The 16,798-nt window shown below is 48.2% G+C and overlaps 1 long non-coding RNA gene and 1 pseudogene across 1 annotated transcript; one reads left to right on the top strand and one right to left on the bottom strand.

Moving 5' to 3' along the window:
- LOC123803447 (notch homolog 2 N-terminal-like protein A) overlaps positions 1–16,798 on the bottom strand; it is a 75,442-nt pseudogene that overhangs the window by 26,613 nt on the left and 32,031 nt on the right.
- Positions 12,756–16,201, top strand: LOC148106716 (uncharacterized). The gene is made up of 2 exons (XR_015723601.1): positions 12,756–12,894; positions 14,992–16,201. It is a non-coding gene; the product is annotated as an uncharacterized LOC148106716 (long non-coding RNA).

The raw sequence follows: 16,798 nt of genomic DNA, 5'->3' as shown, positions 1-16,798 counted from the left end.
CTTTCCGTGCCCGCTCAGCAGCAGCGCTGTCGTGCTGGAGCCCCTCATGTCCTCAGAGGTCACTCTCCAGTTGGTGTGGCATCTCCTGTGAGAGCCGAGGGTGCTGAGGCTCAGCAACGTCATGTCACTTGCCCAGGACCCCTGGCCAGTGGTTAGTAGGATCTCAGACCCGCACCAGCTCAGACTGCCCACTACTCTCCACTCAGTCCTGTCAGGGCCTGTGTGGGGATGGGGTTGGCCCTGTCCTCTCTGCTTTTGTACCAAATTATTGGAAACAGTTGTAAATGTAAACAAAAAGGTTGCAAGAGTGCCCCCAGAGATCCCTGTGACCCTGCCACACATCTGCCAACTCCCACCCTGTGAGTCACTCTGTCCTGTGAGCAGAGCCAGGGGCTCTTCCAGCCCCTCTGAGAGATCAATGTCTCCATGAGGCTTCATCCAAAAGCAGTGAGAGCTGAGAGGTCCCGGGCCTTTTCTGTTGTGACGAGGGGGGCCCAGGAGGCTCTTCACTTGGCTGCCTGGCACCCTTCTAATGCTGCACAGCACCCACTGACAACTCCTTCTCCCCATGCCCTAAGAACTCTCTAGGACCTACTCTCTCTAGGCTGTAGGAAGAAGGTTACGACTAACGGAATGATAGAAATGAACTTGTGTGCCCATGCCAAGGCCTGGTGGACTGAAGGGGGTGATTTTCACCTCAGGGACTTTACAGGCTGGGCACCTGCCGTCCCAGTATCCCTAGGCTAGGACACAACACTGACATCTCCTTCATACACGTGATGTTTGCCTTTGTACCTGCTCGCAGGGTGGTCTCTCAGACCGGAAGGAACATCAGACATGGGTGTTCTGGGAGTGCTCAGCTAAGGAGCCCTGGGGTGGATCCCATTGAAATCTCTTCTTGCTTCAGCCCCGATGCAGGCTCCCTGTCACCAGGGCCCATCGAGTGGAAACGTGACTTTCCAAAGGGCAGAGGTGCAAATGTCTGGAGCACAGACACAGCCAAGCACTCAGGTGGCCAATTCTCTGCAACAGCAGCTGGAACAGCAGTTGGATTGTGGAGACAACAGAGCCAGGCTCGGCCTCTCCTCTGCCATCGGGAGCCTGGATGCCAAGATGGGTTCTGGGAACCAATGGCCGCTCTTCCAAGGTGAGAGGGACGGGGAGTAGGAAGTTCTACTCCCTGTGTTGGTTGTCACAGGCTTGTGGCTGGAGGCACAACGGAGTGAGGTCGAACCCCATGATGCTCCAATCCAGCGAGGTCAGCAAGAGCCCGGTGTTTAGTATTAGCTCTGCCCCAGGTCCTGGGTTTGCAACTTTCTGGCTCTATAACTGGCCAACTTATTCATCCTCTTACCTAGTTTCCCCTCTGCCCCTTCATCGGAAAGCGCAAAACTAGTATCTCCATTCCATCGATACGGGAAAGAAGAAACGGCATAAATTCTAGGGGGCCTGATTCAACAGAAATTGCTTGACAACATCTATGAATTTGTCATGTCTAATTTGTGGGTCGCTGTGGGGCTTTAGCCCTCGGCAAATGGTTTCGGGGCATTGTTTCATGGGGGATGGGGCAGTTGTCAGAGGCTCCACTTTCACTGGACCCCATCTTCCCTGGCTTTCTCAGAAAGGCTCGTGTGCCCAGTTTTCTCTCCTATGACATATTCAAGGCAATCTTCCCTGTTCGGTGCTCACAGTCACAATGGTAATACTGGCCTCACAACACTGTCTCCCACTTATTTTTCTTTTTTCCCTTTTCTAAGGACATAAGTGGCCCCTTTCTTACATGAAGTGCACATGTCACTCTCTCCTCTGATCCTCCGTCTAGTTCATCATCTCCCCTCATCTCCGGGGCCTCGTCCCCAGCTTCCTCTTCATCAGGACCCACCTCTGCTCAGATTTCCTAAAGACTGAGCTTTCTGACCTTCCCCTGTGTCGTGCGTTCCTTACCCTCCTGCATTCAGTGCCCCTTCCTGGAGCCTGGGGTGGCCTGGGGCTCCTCTGTCAGAACTACCTGAGAAATGGGGAGATGTAGTTCTCAGGTGGAGGTGACATAAGCAGCAGACTATGGCACCGGGGAGAGGCCCCAGAGAAAGAGCTCAGGGAATGTTCGGGGAAGCACAGCCCCGACAAGGGCCTTAGAACTGGTGTAAGGTGGTATCTCAGTGTGGATTTGATTTCAATTTCCTTGATGGCTAATGATTTTGAACATTCTTTCGTGTGTCTGTTAGCCATTTGTATGTCTTCAAAGGAAAAGTGTCTATTCATGTCTTCTGCCCATTTTATGATTTGTTTATTTGTTTCTTGTGTATTAAGTTTGAGAAGTTCTTTGTAGACCTTGGATACCAGTCTTTTATCTGTAGTGTCATTTGCAAATATATTCTCCAATTCCAGGTCTGCCTTAGTTTTTTTGACTGTTTCCTTTGCTATGCAGAAGCTTTTTATCTTGATGAAGTCCCACAAGTTCATTTTATCTCTTGTTTCTCTTGCCTTTGGAGATGTGTCACGAAACACGTTGCTGTGGCCGATGTCGTAGAGGTTGCAGCAACCCCTCGGAAGCAGCCGGGTTCTTCCCCAGGATCTCGGGGGAAAAGAATCAACTTGTTGTTGGCAGACTCAAGACAGGATGCTGTGATGATGGCCTGTCATATCAGGGACATTTATTTAATGGCTGAAGAGAGCAATGCCAGTGATTGCTTCCAGGGCCCTCCTAAGCCCTCCTGGATGAGTTCTCTCACAGTTGCCCGTTTTCACTCTGCTTCTGTTGCTCTCCTGTGCTACATGGGACCTAAGAGTGGGCATTTGTGAAGGGGAATCTGCTTCATGTAACTCTTTCTCTTCCTTTATTTGCAGAAAACGAAATTGATCAGGAGGGACCAAAAGGACAAGAGTCAGTTGCCCCCAGGTAATTCTGAGTTCTTGGGGGCTGTGAATTCAAAAGTGGCACCCAGGGAAAAGCAGAAAGTGCTGAAGAGAACTATATTATCTATTCGGTCGATGACAAATTATCCATTTTCACCATGTTTTCTGCTTTTTTATGGTACTTGGATTGCTTCCATTTTTCTTAATTACCTCCCTAGTTGAGTAACCCACAGTCAGCTGACCCAGGTAAACTTAATATGTCACAAGGATCGCCGAGCTCGCTCATTCTGTCCTCCGTGCTTTATTGAGAGATGCACGTCTTCTTTCTGCCTGTTAGATTTATCATGTTGACATGGTTTCCTAGCAAGAACATATCACAGCAAGAAGACAAACATATACTATCATGCCAGATATTGAGAGAAAGAGGCCTTTCTGGATGAGATAGCTGGGACAGTCACTTGGTAACAAATGCAGAACTCGATGCCATTTGACAGGTAGGGGGAAAGCCACTATTCTGAGACTCTGTGTGTAGTGAGTCATGATTGCATGACACAGAGATAATTGAGGCTCCTTCTTCACAAGCTTGCTACTTGGCCCGTGCACTGAGCACTTACTGTCCTTTCTATCTGCTGCTCCTGTGACAAACAGAGCTTGTCACACTCAAACAAGAAGAGTTGTTTCTCTCTTGAATGGGTCAGCCTCTCTGCTTTCTTGACCATTCCTTTGTCCATTCCATCAAAGTCAGACAGGACATAGGATTTCAGATCCCTCTCAGGTTAATCTTCGGTTGTCCCCACCATGCAGGCTCAGTGGACAGCTGCTAGAGGTGGTAGAGCAGGACGTCTCACGGGACTCTCCAGATAAACACTACTTGACATATTCAGTTCTTCCCGACCTGTCTGACTCCTACTGGCCTTACAGGAGCACCGCCATCTTCTCACCTGAGGACCTGGAAGTCTGTTCCTCTCTAGAAGTGGCCAGTGAGTACTCCATTGTCAAGGTGATAAAGCTCCAACTGGACACCCACATAGATATCCTGTTCTTTGTATCCCAGACCTCTGCTGTGCCGAGAGAGGTCATCCCTGTGGGGAGGCCCTGTAGAGACATATTGATCTGAACTGGACTCTAGGATTGAGTTTTAAACACAGATGTCAAGTGTGTCAGGGAGCTTTGCTCTCTTCCTAGTCCCAAGGCAAGCCCATGTCATGTTGGGTTCTCTGTCAGGTCATTGGGCCAAAGGAGGCAGGACAAACTCAACTCACCTCAGCAACATGACCACAGAAGTTGTCTGTCAGACCTAATTTGGATGAAACCTCTTTTCTCACTTTCAATAAGCTCTACATTTCATCTCTGAGCCAGGTCCTTTACGAATCTATGCCTGCCACTGTCAGTTGGCATTCTTGTCCTGGGTTAACTGGTTTTGCTATTCTAAATCCTGCTTGTGTCTCCTCTTTGTGTTGACTTGTCTTCCTAAACAGTTGTCTGAAAACCCACCCTCAGTGCCTCCACTGATCGCTTGTTTGTGTGTTTCCCAAAGCAGAGCTGTGCTTTGCATTCCCCCACCACACAAACTGAGCCAACATTCTCTGTAGCACCAAAGACTCACTTTCATTTGAGGGTTTGTCGTTGCATTCCATCTGTTCACTCTCAGTGTATAAGTTCCAGTAAGTCTCAACAAGCAGGCTCTCTGATGAGAGAAGGCTGAATTCTGCAGTAATCCTTTTAGAATGTTCAGAGGCTGGATCCCCAGAATCTGTATGAAAAAGATAAGTACAGTGTTTGTACAGACTTAAGACAAGGGCAACCGTGATGATGATCTCCTAGAAAAAATAAATTTTTCCCAATGTCTCAGGCAAGGAAATCAAACCACTTGTCATAAGACAATATCAGAAGCACCCTGAAATATTCTTCTGCCTAAATCTGTTCTCACACTGAGCATATCTGAGTGCCCGGCTAGCATTAGACACTAGATTATTAATGTACCGAGCAGGATCTGCTTAATGACTGCCCTGTCTTTATGTATTTACAGAAAATCAAATCTCTCATAAGGAGGAAGAAGACCAAGACCCGATAGGCCCCAGGTAACTCTGAAGAAGCCTGGGTTGTTATTTCAGTGGTTAAACTGAAGGACTGCATTTCAAGGAAGAAACATAAACTGCCAGACATGCCTGTTTTATCCGTTCTCCAATCACAAAGTACCTTTGTTTAACCATGAAGTGTGGCTTCACATGTTACATGGTTAAGTTCCGTTTACTGACCCCTTCATTTCAATAACCTGAAGGGGTGGAACTTCGTGAATTAGCAGTCACTGGGATTCTCTGCATTCCCCTGTTCTCTCCTTTTGGTAAAAGGACAGTGAGACGACTATCTGCCTCTCCCTGTTTGGTGTTACCACACTGAGGATATATTATAGCCAAAGAATACCTAAAAAAAATTCACATCACGTCACAGGATGAGAAAGAGGCACCGACGACACACGGTCTCTCCATATGGATGTTGTCTTTTAAAGCCTGTGTTCACTTGGTTACCCAAGGTAGTATCAATAATATTTATGCAAAAGTGTTGAAGCCACCTTTAGGATTCTCCATGCGCGCTGTGAGCTATGTGTTCCATTCCACAGTCGTTAAGTTTGTTGCTCAAAAGCTTAGCTCTGCGGCCACTATCCTGAGCACCTTCTGTTCTCTATCTGTCTCTACTGCCCCCACAGCACCCACTCTCTGCCCCTGTAACAGGAGGATAGTTTTTGCTGTTAATCACGGCTGTGCTCCTTTGTTATGAGTATACTTCTCGGCCTCCCATCAAAACCAGTAGGATGCTGGGGTGTCTACTTTTCTTGTGTTAAACTTCAGATCTCCCGACCCTCCCAGGCTCACCGCAGAGCTGCCAGAGGTGGAAGAGGATACCCCATGTGACTCCCTGGATGAACGCTATTTGACTTATTCGGCCCTTCCTCATCTGTCTGACTCCCTCGGGAATTGTAGCAAGGCTGACATCACCTCATTCGAAGATCTGGACATCTGTACTGCTCTGGAAGTAGCTAGTGAGTCCTCCATTGTCAAGGTGATAAAGCTCCAACTGGACTCCCAAGCTGAACCCCTATTTTTGGGATCCCAACCTCTGGTTGTGCAGAAATGTGTCATCGCTCTGTAGAAGCCCAGTAGACATAAGGATCTGAGTCAGGCTCTAGGATACACTTTTTAGCACAGACCTCAGGTGAGTCAGGCACCTGCCCTTTGTTCCTCATCTCAGGCCATGCTTATGGCTTCTGACAGAAGTTAGGACATTCGATTCAAGGCAGATGTGACAGCTCACACTCACTTGTGCTCCACATGCAGAGTTCTCTGTCTTTGTTCCTGATTTCCATTAAATATCTCTCTTCATCTGCAATGCTCTCATTTTCATAGCTGAATATTGTCTCTTGAATTTTTGTACCTGTCCAAAGATGTTGGCAGCCTTACCTACATCTTTCGATTTGTTGTTTCCCTGCCTGACTGCTCTGACTCCCAGTGTCTGTGTCCTCTATGTTGGCTGTCTACACTGAGTTGTCATCAGAGTATCAGGTCATCAACACCTCTACCATCAGCTTGCTGTAGGTTTCCTTGAAGCACAGCTGATTCTGGCCTTTGCCCCTCCCATGCATGGCTCATATGTCTGTAAGCACAAAGAATTGTACACAAAAGGTTTCTTTTGACATGAGGGTTTGCAGATTCCATCCATCAGTCTGGTCTCTGTGTCTAAATTCCCTTAAACCATTTATCTCATGGCATAAGGTAATGAGAGAAGGTTGCACTAAGTTTTTAGAATGTAGGTAAGCTGTTCCCCAGAATCTGTGGCAAAACACACGTTTCACGCTGTACACAGACTCTTGAGATGTGGCTCTACCACAGCAGGGAGCTCATGCCCAATGGCTCAGGAAAGCAGACCAAGGCACATTCCCAAGACACTACCTGAGGCCTCCTGGATGGTTACTCTCACAATATCCTGCTGCCCCGCTAAGCGGCGCACAGTCCGTGTGCTAGTTGTATCGGATACTTAATTGGAATGTACACATGGTGTTGTTGAACGTGACTGGCCCTGTCTGTATTTATTTGTAGACAGTCATAATGATCTTGTGGAGGAAGAAGACCAAGGACGGATTTATGCCAGGTAACTCTGAAGAATCATGGGCTTTAATGCAGTGGTGATGTCTGGGGATCTTGGCTCTCGGCAAATCTAGAAACTGCTAAATGTACCTATTTCACCCATTCAGACACCCATAAAATGGTCCGTTAGCAATGTTCTCTGTTTCACAGTGGTACTCATATAGGCCCCTTTCTTTATGCGTCCCAAATTTGGAAGCTCAGGCCATTGACACAGGTATACTAACCAATCACAGGATTTCTTGCATTCTCACGGTCTCTCTTTGTATTGAGTCCAGCCTAAGATGCACATCTGTCTCTGCTGGTTTCGCATTATGACGTTGGCAAGAATTCATGGCAAGAAAAGTGTGTAAAAAAATTGATATCTCAGTGTTTAGACAAGTAGGCCTCGGACACACGAGCTTTCTAGGAATCTACAATGCTGCCAGTCTGGGGTTGTCTTGGTGCTTTCTGTAAATGTCAACAAAACGTATGCAAAAGTGTTGATGCTGGTTTTATTGTTTTCTGAGCGTGCTGTGTGTTGTGACTGCTGTGTGCTGGGGTGGTTCAGACTCCTTCCCTTTAGTCTCCCATTCTGGCCATGCTCTGGGCCCCTCTAGCTCTTGCTCCCTCCCTGCCTGCCTCATCTATCCCCAGTACATCCACACTCTGGCCCCAGATGGAGGCAGAATGGTTCATGGGAAGAAGACTTCGCATTTCTTTTCGGTGCCGCCCAAAGCAGCTGGGACTCCATGTTGACTCAACTTTCTTGTTGCATCTCCAGTCCTGCCTGTCACACGAGGCTCCACAGGGAGCTACCAGTGGCAGAAGACAATGAAGACCCGCAGGACTCCCTGGATGACTGTTATTTGACTTCTTCATTTGGCCATGACCTGCCAGACACCTGCAGACCTTACACAAGTGCTTCATTCACATTTGATAAGCAGGAAACCTTCTTGGGTCTGGATGTGGGTGGTAAGTACTCCCATTGTGAGGGGCACAACATTCCTGGGTGGGGGGGAGGTCAGGAAGCCTGTCTTCTCTGTATCCAACAACCTAAATCGGCTGAGACGTGCATCCTTGCCAACAGACCCTGGAGACTCAAACTGGTTAGAAATCTGCTCTTGGATTTCATTTCAAAAACACTGGGTTACCTGGGTGGCTCAGTTGGTTAAGCATCCAGCTCTTGATCTCCATTCAGGTCTTGATCATAGGGTTGTGAGTTCAAGGCCCACGTTGGGCTCCACACTGGGCGGGGAGTGTATAAAAAAAAGAAAAGGCATCATGTGGGTCAGACAATTTTCCTTTCCTTCTGTCCCAGACTTCCCTCTGCCACCAAGCTCCCTCCCAAGTGCAGGCCCTTGGTACCAAGTCAGTTTAGAGAGGAGAAATGCAGGGAAGAGAGCAAACCTTCAGCCACCACTATGTCAACTGTAGATATCTGGGTAACAGGACTCTTTCTTTTCTCTCCTTTTTCTTTCCTGCTTTCATGCTTACTTTCTTTTTTGTAAGAACCGACTTCTGCTACTCATGAGATTTTATTGCCAGTTGTATATCTGGTGTAGTGTCCTGCAAACTCTCTGGCTCTCCACGCAGATTTGCATGTGCTCCATATTTGCAGCATCTGTGATATTGTTGCTGAGCTCAAAGTTTTGGCTTCTGGGGAGCCCAGAATGCTCAGCATTTAGATAGAAGATCCTGAGCACCCAGTCCTAGCTTGACCCCGTGGTTTCAGTGAAGCCGAAGCTCTAGCCCTGGTTTTCCATCCTCCACGGATGGTGTCCTTTCCACGCTGTGTGCAGCTTCAGTGATTTTCTCCCCGTCAAGTGTTGCCCTCAGTAGCATAATGTCATGTAAATGATCAACGGTCCGTGCACCTGCCGTGGGTATTGGCCTCATTCTGGAGCAAAGCAGAGTTGTTCCCCTCTCCAGAATCTTCAGAAAAGTGCTGCCTGCTCAGCAAGACCCCCTTGGGTCACACTCGCATAGGAGTGCAGGCTAACACCCAATTCTCATTTCTTCCCACTCAGGCTACAATTCGGACTTTGCTTCTGGGAGAAGCATTTGCATTGTTAGCCGACTTTCCTTGCTCATCAAATCACCTTGTAGGAGCAGCAAGGAGTCTATGAGGTTCCTCACTGTGTCAATGTTGTCTAGTAAAATTGGCCATGAAACATTTTGTTCCTTCATCTTTTTGGTCAGTTAACAGTCTCTCCACCCTAGCACCACCTTCTCCCCTGTTTCCCATTCCTCTCGGAGGGGCCAAGAAGCAAAGGCCTCCTCAGGATTACAGCAATTCAGGAAGCAGAAATGAAACACACAGTTACTTTGCTTCGTTTGTCCGCCACGTCCCTTTCCGTGCCCGCTCACCAGCAGGGCTGTTGTGCTGGAGCCCCTCATGTCCTCAGAGGTCACTCTCCAGTCGGTGTGGCATCTCCTGTGAGAGCCAAGGGAACCGAGCCTCAGCAACGTCATGTCACTTGCCCAAGACCCCTGGCCAGTGGTTATGGGACCTCAGACCCACACCAGCTCAGACTGCCCACTGGTCTCCACTCAGTCCTGTCAGGGCCTATGTGGGGATGCGGTTGGCCCTGCCCTCTTTTTTTGTACCAAATTATTTGAAACAGTTGTAAATGTAAAGGAAAAGGTTGCGAGACTGCCCCCAGAGATCCCTGTGACCCTGCCACACATCTGCCAACTCCTACCCTGTGAGTCACTGTCCTGTGAGCAGAGCCAGGGGCTCTTCCAGCCCCTCTGAGAGATCAATGTCTCCATGAGGCTCCATCCAAAAGCAATGAGAGCTGAGAGGTCCCGGGCCTTTTCTGTTGTCACGAGGGGTGCCCAGGAGGCTCTTCACTTGGCTGCCTGCACCCCTGTAATGCTGCACAGCTCCCACTGGCAACTCCTTCTCCCCATACCTTAAGAACTCTCTATTACCTACTCTCTCTAGGCTGTAGGTAGAAGGTTACGACTAACGGAATGATAGGAATGAAGTCATAGGCCCATCCAAACGCCTGGTGGATTGAAGGGGGTGATTTTCACCTCAGGGACTTTGCAGGCTGGGCAACTGCCGTCCCAGCATCCCTAGGCTCGGACACAACACTGACATCTCCTTCATACACATGATGTCTACCTTTGTACCTGCTCGAAGGGTGGTCTCTCAGACCGGAAGGGACATCAGACGTGGGTGTTCTGGGAGTGCTAAGCTAAGGAGCCCTGGGGTGGATCCCATTGAAATCTCTTCTTGCTTCAGCCCCGATGCAGGCTCCCCGTCACCAGGGCCCATCGAGTGGAAACGTGACTTTCCAAAGGGCAGAGGTGCAAATGTCTGGAGCACAGACACAGCCAAGCACCCAGGTGGCCAATTCTCTGCAACAGCAGCTGGAACAGCAGTTGGATTGTGGAGACAACAGTGCCAGGCTCGGCCTCTCCTCTGCCATCGGGAGCCTAGATGCCAAGATGGGTTCTGGGAACCAATGGCCACTCTTCCAAGGTGAGAAGGACAGGGAGTAGGAAGTTCTAGTCCCTGTGTTGGTCGTCACAAGCTTATGGCTGGAGGCAGCAACGGGGTGAGGTCGAACCCCATGATGCTCCAATCCAGCGAGGTCAGCAAGAGCCCGGTGTTTAGTATCAGCTCTGCCCCAGGTCTTGGGTTTGCAACTTTCTGGCTCTATAACTGGCCAAATTATTCATCCTCTTACCTAGTTTCCCCTCTGTCCCTTCATCGGAAAGCGCAAAACTAGTATCTCCATTCCAACGATATGGGAAAGAAGAAACGGCATAAATTCTAGGGGGCCTGATTCAACAGAAGTTGCTTGACAACATCTATGAATTTGTCATGTCTAATTTGTGGGTTGCTGTGAGGCTTTAGTACTCGGCAAATGGTTTCGGGGCATTGTTTCATGGGGGGCGGGGCAGTTGTCAGTGGCTCCACCTTCACCAGACCCCATCTTCCCTAGCTTTCTCAGAAAGGCTCCTGTGCCCAATTTTCTCTCCTAAGACACCTTCGAGGCAATCTTCCCTGTTCGGTGCTCACAGTCAAAATGGTAATACTGGCCTCACAACACTGTCTCCCACTTATTTTTCTTTTTTCCCTTTTCTAAGGACATAAGTGGCCCCTTTCTTACATGAAGTGCACATGTCACTCTCTCCTCTGACCCTCCGTCTAGTTCATCATCTCCCCTCATCTCCGGGGCCTCGTCCCCAGCTTCCTCTTCATCAGGACCCACCTCTGCTCAGATTTCCTGAAGACTGAGCTTTCCAATCCTCCCCTGGGTCATGTGTTCCTTTCCCTCCTGCATTCAGTGCCCCTTCCTGGAGCCTGGGGTGGCCTGGGGCTCCTCTGTCAGAACTACCTGAGAAATGAGGAGACGCAGTTCTCAGGTGGAGGTGACATAAGCAGCAGACTGTGGCACCGGGGAGAGACCCCAGAGAAAGAGCTCAGGGAATGTTTGGGGAAGCACAGCCCCGAGAAGGGCCTTAGAACTTGACGTACTTACTGTCTTCTCCCTTGAGCCTGTCACTTCTCCATGGCGCCCACTGTCGTGGCCCCGACTCACCCCGCTGGCTCAGTTCCTCTCTCTGTGACTCAACTTCCACAGAGGACTAAGAGGGAAACCAGGCTCCATGCCGGGTTCTTTGTGCATTCCAGCTCTGAGAAAAAAATGCCACAGACAGGCTGACTTGTCAACAACAGAAGTTGTGATCTCACAGTTCTGTAGGTGCGGTAGAACCACAATCAAACAGGTGCACATATGGGGCCTGGTGATGCTGCCTTCCTGGTTTGGAGGTGGCCGCCTGACTCCCTTATCCTTCCAGGAGTGAGGGAGCTTTGTGGGGTCTCCTTTATAGGGCACGGATCCCTTCTAGGGGGGATGCCGACCAGATGCTCACCCCACAAAACCATCACATTGGGGATTGTGATTCACCTCTATGAACTGGGGGCGAATACAAACTGTCACGCCATGGCAGATGGCGTTACTCTGTTTTGTTCCCACCTGCTCCCCCCTGTAATCCCTCCGTGGTGTTGAACAGTCACCTGTTTCTTCCACCCCCTTTCTCATTGTCCTTGGATTTGTGTATTTTTTCCAATTTCAACTGACCAGAAGGGAGGTTAGAATATTAGGTTCCGTGTCCCCCAGATCCCTATTTAATCATTTACTGAATTAGGTACATACGTACATACAGACACACACATTTGTATCTCAGGTCACATACACGATGTATAATCCGTGTGTGTATTATCCAGAGTGTACACGTATGAAGTGCACCAGGTGTTGACGCATGTTGTGTCAACTCCCCAGCTTTCTCTTCCCTGGTTGCTCCCCAAAGGCTTCCCTTCAACTTTGATTTTAGCTGATGTCTACAGTCTCTTCCCACCAATAGCACAGCCTCTTTCCAGCCTGATTTCCCTGCCTTTGTCTTTTCTTCTCCGGAACTCTGTTTTTACCAATTCTGCTTCTCTGATTTCACTTTTGTCAACTGCAAGCACTTTGGCCTTCTGGCATTCTTATCCATGCAGGTAGTGTGAGAGAGATGAACAAAACGGGAAATAATCAAAGCGTGTCCATTGGCTTCCCCTCCCCTCTGAATACTCGGATGGCCTTGCTCCTTCTGTCCGATGTCGTCCTTTGAGGTCAGTGTGGGTGGAGGATCAGAAAGATCATGAATAACAACAAATCCTGCTGATGTGCTTTTCCATCCAGAGCTGGGTTTGGATGCTTCCCTCTGCGTGAAGAACCCTCCCAAGCTGGAGGGCGATGCCGCTGAGGCCTCGAGGGACAGCCAGTGTGAGTGTCAAGTCTTTGGCCACAGGAAAGCCCTCGGTGTCATGGAAGAGAAGATTCCCAAGAGAAAACTGCAGTTAGGCCGGTGGAGACTCGCATGCAAATTCCATGTCCCTCTGGCTTAGGGAACTGAGGTAATCATACGCCCTGTGGCTCTCAGAAACAGGGATTCCTATTGCTGTCCTTCAGATGATAGCTGCACCCCCCCCCCCGACACACTCAAACTGCCTTGTCTTCCTCGTTTGGTCACTCCCACAGCTGGTGCTACCTCTGTCTGGGCTTCCGTCTGTTTCCCTAGGGACTGCCACTCTGCCAGCCCTGCCATCTCCATCACCTGGTTGCATCTGAACTCTGCTGTGTTCCTGCTGGGGCCGTCCTGAGATCCCCTCTCCCCTCCACTCATGGCCACGGGGAAGCAGGCCTCATGGCCCTCCTCGGCAGAGCAGTGTCAGTTACACATGTCGCCAAACACGAGAACTTTGCCGGAAATCACACACTTTCTCGGCTTCTTTGCCTTCCTTCCCTGCTTGCCCAACTCTGAGGCCTCATCCTCCCAGGAGCACTGTCTTAATGAGTCACTTGCAAAAGGACTCTCCTCCTGGGTCGTTCAGGGAATCTGACCTAGGAGGACACGTAACCCTCAACTTCTCCATGTGAATAAGAAGTGTAAAGCTGAGGAGAAAGAGCCTCCATGAGAAAAACTAAATGAGAACCTGTCACAGCTGGGAGTGGCACACCGGACTGCCTGGAGTTAGGTTTCTCCTCAGCCCCTATAATGTAGAAGGCACGTGTTGTGATGTGCACTGGGTTTATACGTCACTGATAAATCATTGGACACAACCTCAAAAACTAATGATGTACCATACACTGGCTAACGAAACAGAATAATAAACAAGTAAAATAAAGAATGAAAGAAAAAAAGAAAAAAAAAAGAAGAAAAAAATAAATATTACATAGATACCCAGAGTCCAAAACATAATCTCTTCCCTGATCAAAGGTCAAAGAATTTAGTGCTCTACTCTTATGACAATGAAATCCACAGTTCACTAGTCACTGAGTGGATTTCACAGCCCCCTGCAGGTTCACTGCAGATTGAAAGAGAACATTTTAATCAAATTTTGTCCTTATACAACATCTCAGTAAAGAACCTTAGGTCTCATTCTCCTATGTTAACCCATTTGCAGGTCCTTCTTTATACCAGGGTAAACACTGAGAGACTCTTTCTTTAGGGAAACTTTGGAAAAAAAGGGATGAGAATCTAGAGAGCTAAAACGAATGCCTTTTCATTTTCACTTCAGAGTTTGGTGAGTCTCTGCATTGAGAATAGTCCTAGAAATGCCCCAAGGGCTATCCTGTGTGAGATTACCTTCAGAAAATGTTGGCGTCCCTGAGTGAAAATGACTAGGGCCATGGTAACACCCCTGCTCTCTTTTTGTGAATTCCCCTTTGAGTTTCTCCTCCTTGAGCTCTTTCCTCTGCCCCTTTGGGCTTGTTCCTCTCCAGCCAAGTGACCAAGAATGTCTACTGCTTGCCCACACCTCCAGATCAGAGGCTTTCCTCTCCCTTCCCCCACATGTTTGCACAGGGCCTGAGCCAGGGTTTCAGGCCAGGGTTTTTAGACACAGGTCACATGGCTTTAGGAGGTCCTCATCTGCACATGGCAGAAAGGAACTTGGAGATAGGCTGAGGCTCCTGTTGGCTCTGATTCTAGAACTCATTCCATAGCCTGGCCTCCTCCTCAGAAGACTGGGACAAGGGTGAGAAGGGGGTGTGTTTGTCGGCCAAGGGTCCCCTCCTTCCTACAGCAGTCTGTTTCTGAATGTGTGTGCTGGGTGCTAGGTGCATCCCTCTCTGGGAGGCGTGAGAAAGCCATCACTTGGGCTTCTGATGAAGGGGGCTCAAGAGTGAAGTGGCTACTGAAGAAGGGGTAGTTGGGATCTGGCCAAAGCTCACAGCAGCCTTGAGCTGGGATATCACCAGGCTCCTGCTGGGGGGTGGGGGAGCACAGGGGTCCCTGGATCCTGCAACACAGGCTGACGCTCAGTTTAGCGAGGTATTACTTCTGACCTGTGGCTCTCACTCTCCCCCTCAGGCTGCCTGCGGCTCCCCCTTTAGGCTCCTTCTGGACAGGGGTTCAGCTTGCTCCTGGCATCTGTTACCAGGTAGCCACCCCTCCAGGCTCAGCCATCTGACCAAGACTCACATTTGATTTCTCTCTCTTTCTCTCTCAGATACCAAGTACTTCAGAAACTAAGAGATTCCTCATGTGAAGAAAACCCCATCATAAACCCCATCACAAAACCCCATCATTTTCCATTTGATGAAAAGAAATCTAGAACAGCAAATCAACTTAAAGCCCAAACACAGCACAGGTGGGATCCTTTGCTGAGAATCAACATCACAATCACAAGCCATTCTCTGTGATTTTGACTGCAAAAGACTGCTTTGATGAGAGAGATTCTAGCCTTCAGCTCCAGTTGTGAGAAATCCCTCAGGAGACCAATGCCTGACTAGATGACACAGTTTTGACAGACCTTAAGTCTTGCTGCTCTCAATTCCACCCTGCAGAGAACCTGAGTCAGGAGCACCATGGAGAAAGACCACAAGTCAAACTGGACATTCTGGGCCACCAGATGGGCTGCGCTAGGAGCAGACAGCATTAACTATGCAGTGTTCTTGCTGGTAAGGTTTAGCCTGAATTTGAGCATGAGGAAGTTACCAGACAACTTGAGAATGTAGATCATTGAACAAGATGACTGGACTTTCTTCAAACAGTCAGTGTCACCACATAGAAGAGAGGACACAAGCGAGAAGAGATATTTTCGGTTCCAAAGGACTAAAAAGAATGTGTTCCTTTTTTTTTTTTTTTTTAGTCCTTTTGAACCCAAAACATCTCCTCACCCTTAGGTGGCTGTGTCTGCTGGTGCTGACATTTCCTTGTTTGTAGGGGACAGTCAGATGTCTTGGCTTAAGGGTCTACATCCTGAAGTTGTCTGATCATTTCCTCCTGACTAAATTCAGCCTAACCCTCTGGCCAGGACACTCCATAGTTAACGCTGTGTGTGTCCCAGCTCAGCCCACCCGGAGACCAAGAGGGTCCAAGTTTGCCCATCACCATTCTTGTGACAGCTTCATTGGTTACTTTGCTATGGAGGGCCTATCAGATCTGTTCATAGCAGGACACATGATTTTCTTCTAAAATTAGCATTTTGGCAAGGGGTTCTCTGAGAATGTATGAAGATCTTCTTCTCTAAAGTCTTTTTCTAAAATTTTGCCATCTGTAATGATCCCTGTGGTGCATCATAACCGTATCTGTGTTTGTACATTGGAAGAATTCTATCTAACTTTATCCTTCCTATACAATGTGTATTTGCTGGCATTGTGCTGTGGAAAAGAATATTTCCTCCCCATTCTATATCATTAAAGTATTTGTTTTGACAATCATTGTGCACTTGTGAATTTTATTTAATTAATATGTTCAAAGAGCCAATATATAGTACATCTTTAGTTTTTGATGTAGCGTTCAACGATTCGACTCGTGTGTTTTTTGCATCTGGTGCTCTAATCCCTACTATCATGGTTGATTTGATGTATCAGGGTATACAGTAAAGTAAATCGTCTTGGTTCTCCTCACCATATTTAACACTGAGTCTCCATCTCTTTTAGGCTATAGTTAACTTATGGGGGAGAAATTTCATCTGTTTGTCGTTCTGTGGTATTTGCTTTCTTTTCTTCTCATGTGTGCCTATATGTGAGTGTGGTGTTTAAGAAGGTTGTAGAGGTAGGGCTGAATAGTGCACCAAAAGTTTTTGGACATCTTTGGTTCCGTATTAGCTTGTCAAACTTTTCACATTCAGTTTCTAAGTTGTAAGTGACCCCTCAACCTCAAACGTTTGACATTATTCTATTTTCTCTTTACCTCCGTCTTAACCTGACTCTTCGTATACTATTGTTTCCACCCAGTGAAACAGATGCTGCTTATTCCTATTTTTCCCACCTGCTCCACTCCCAGATTTTTGTTTTACATCTACAATTGAG

The sequence above is a fragment of the Ursus americanus genome, unplaced genomic scaffold (assembly GCF_024610735.1).
Source record: "Ursus americanus isolate L20-20 unplaced genomic scaffold, mUrsAme1.1.p SCAF_96, whole genome shotgun sequence".
NCBI lineage: Eukaryota > Metazoa > Chordata > Mammalia > Carnivora > Ursidae > Ursus > Ursus americanus.
This window is presented reverse-complemented; position numbering and strand designations above follow the sequence as displayed.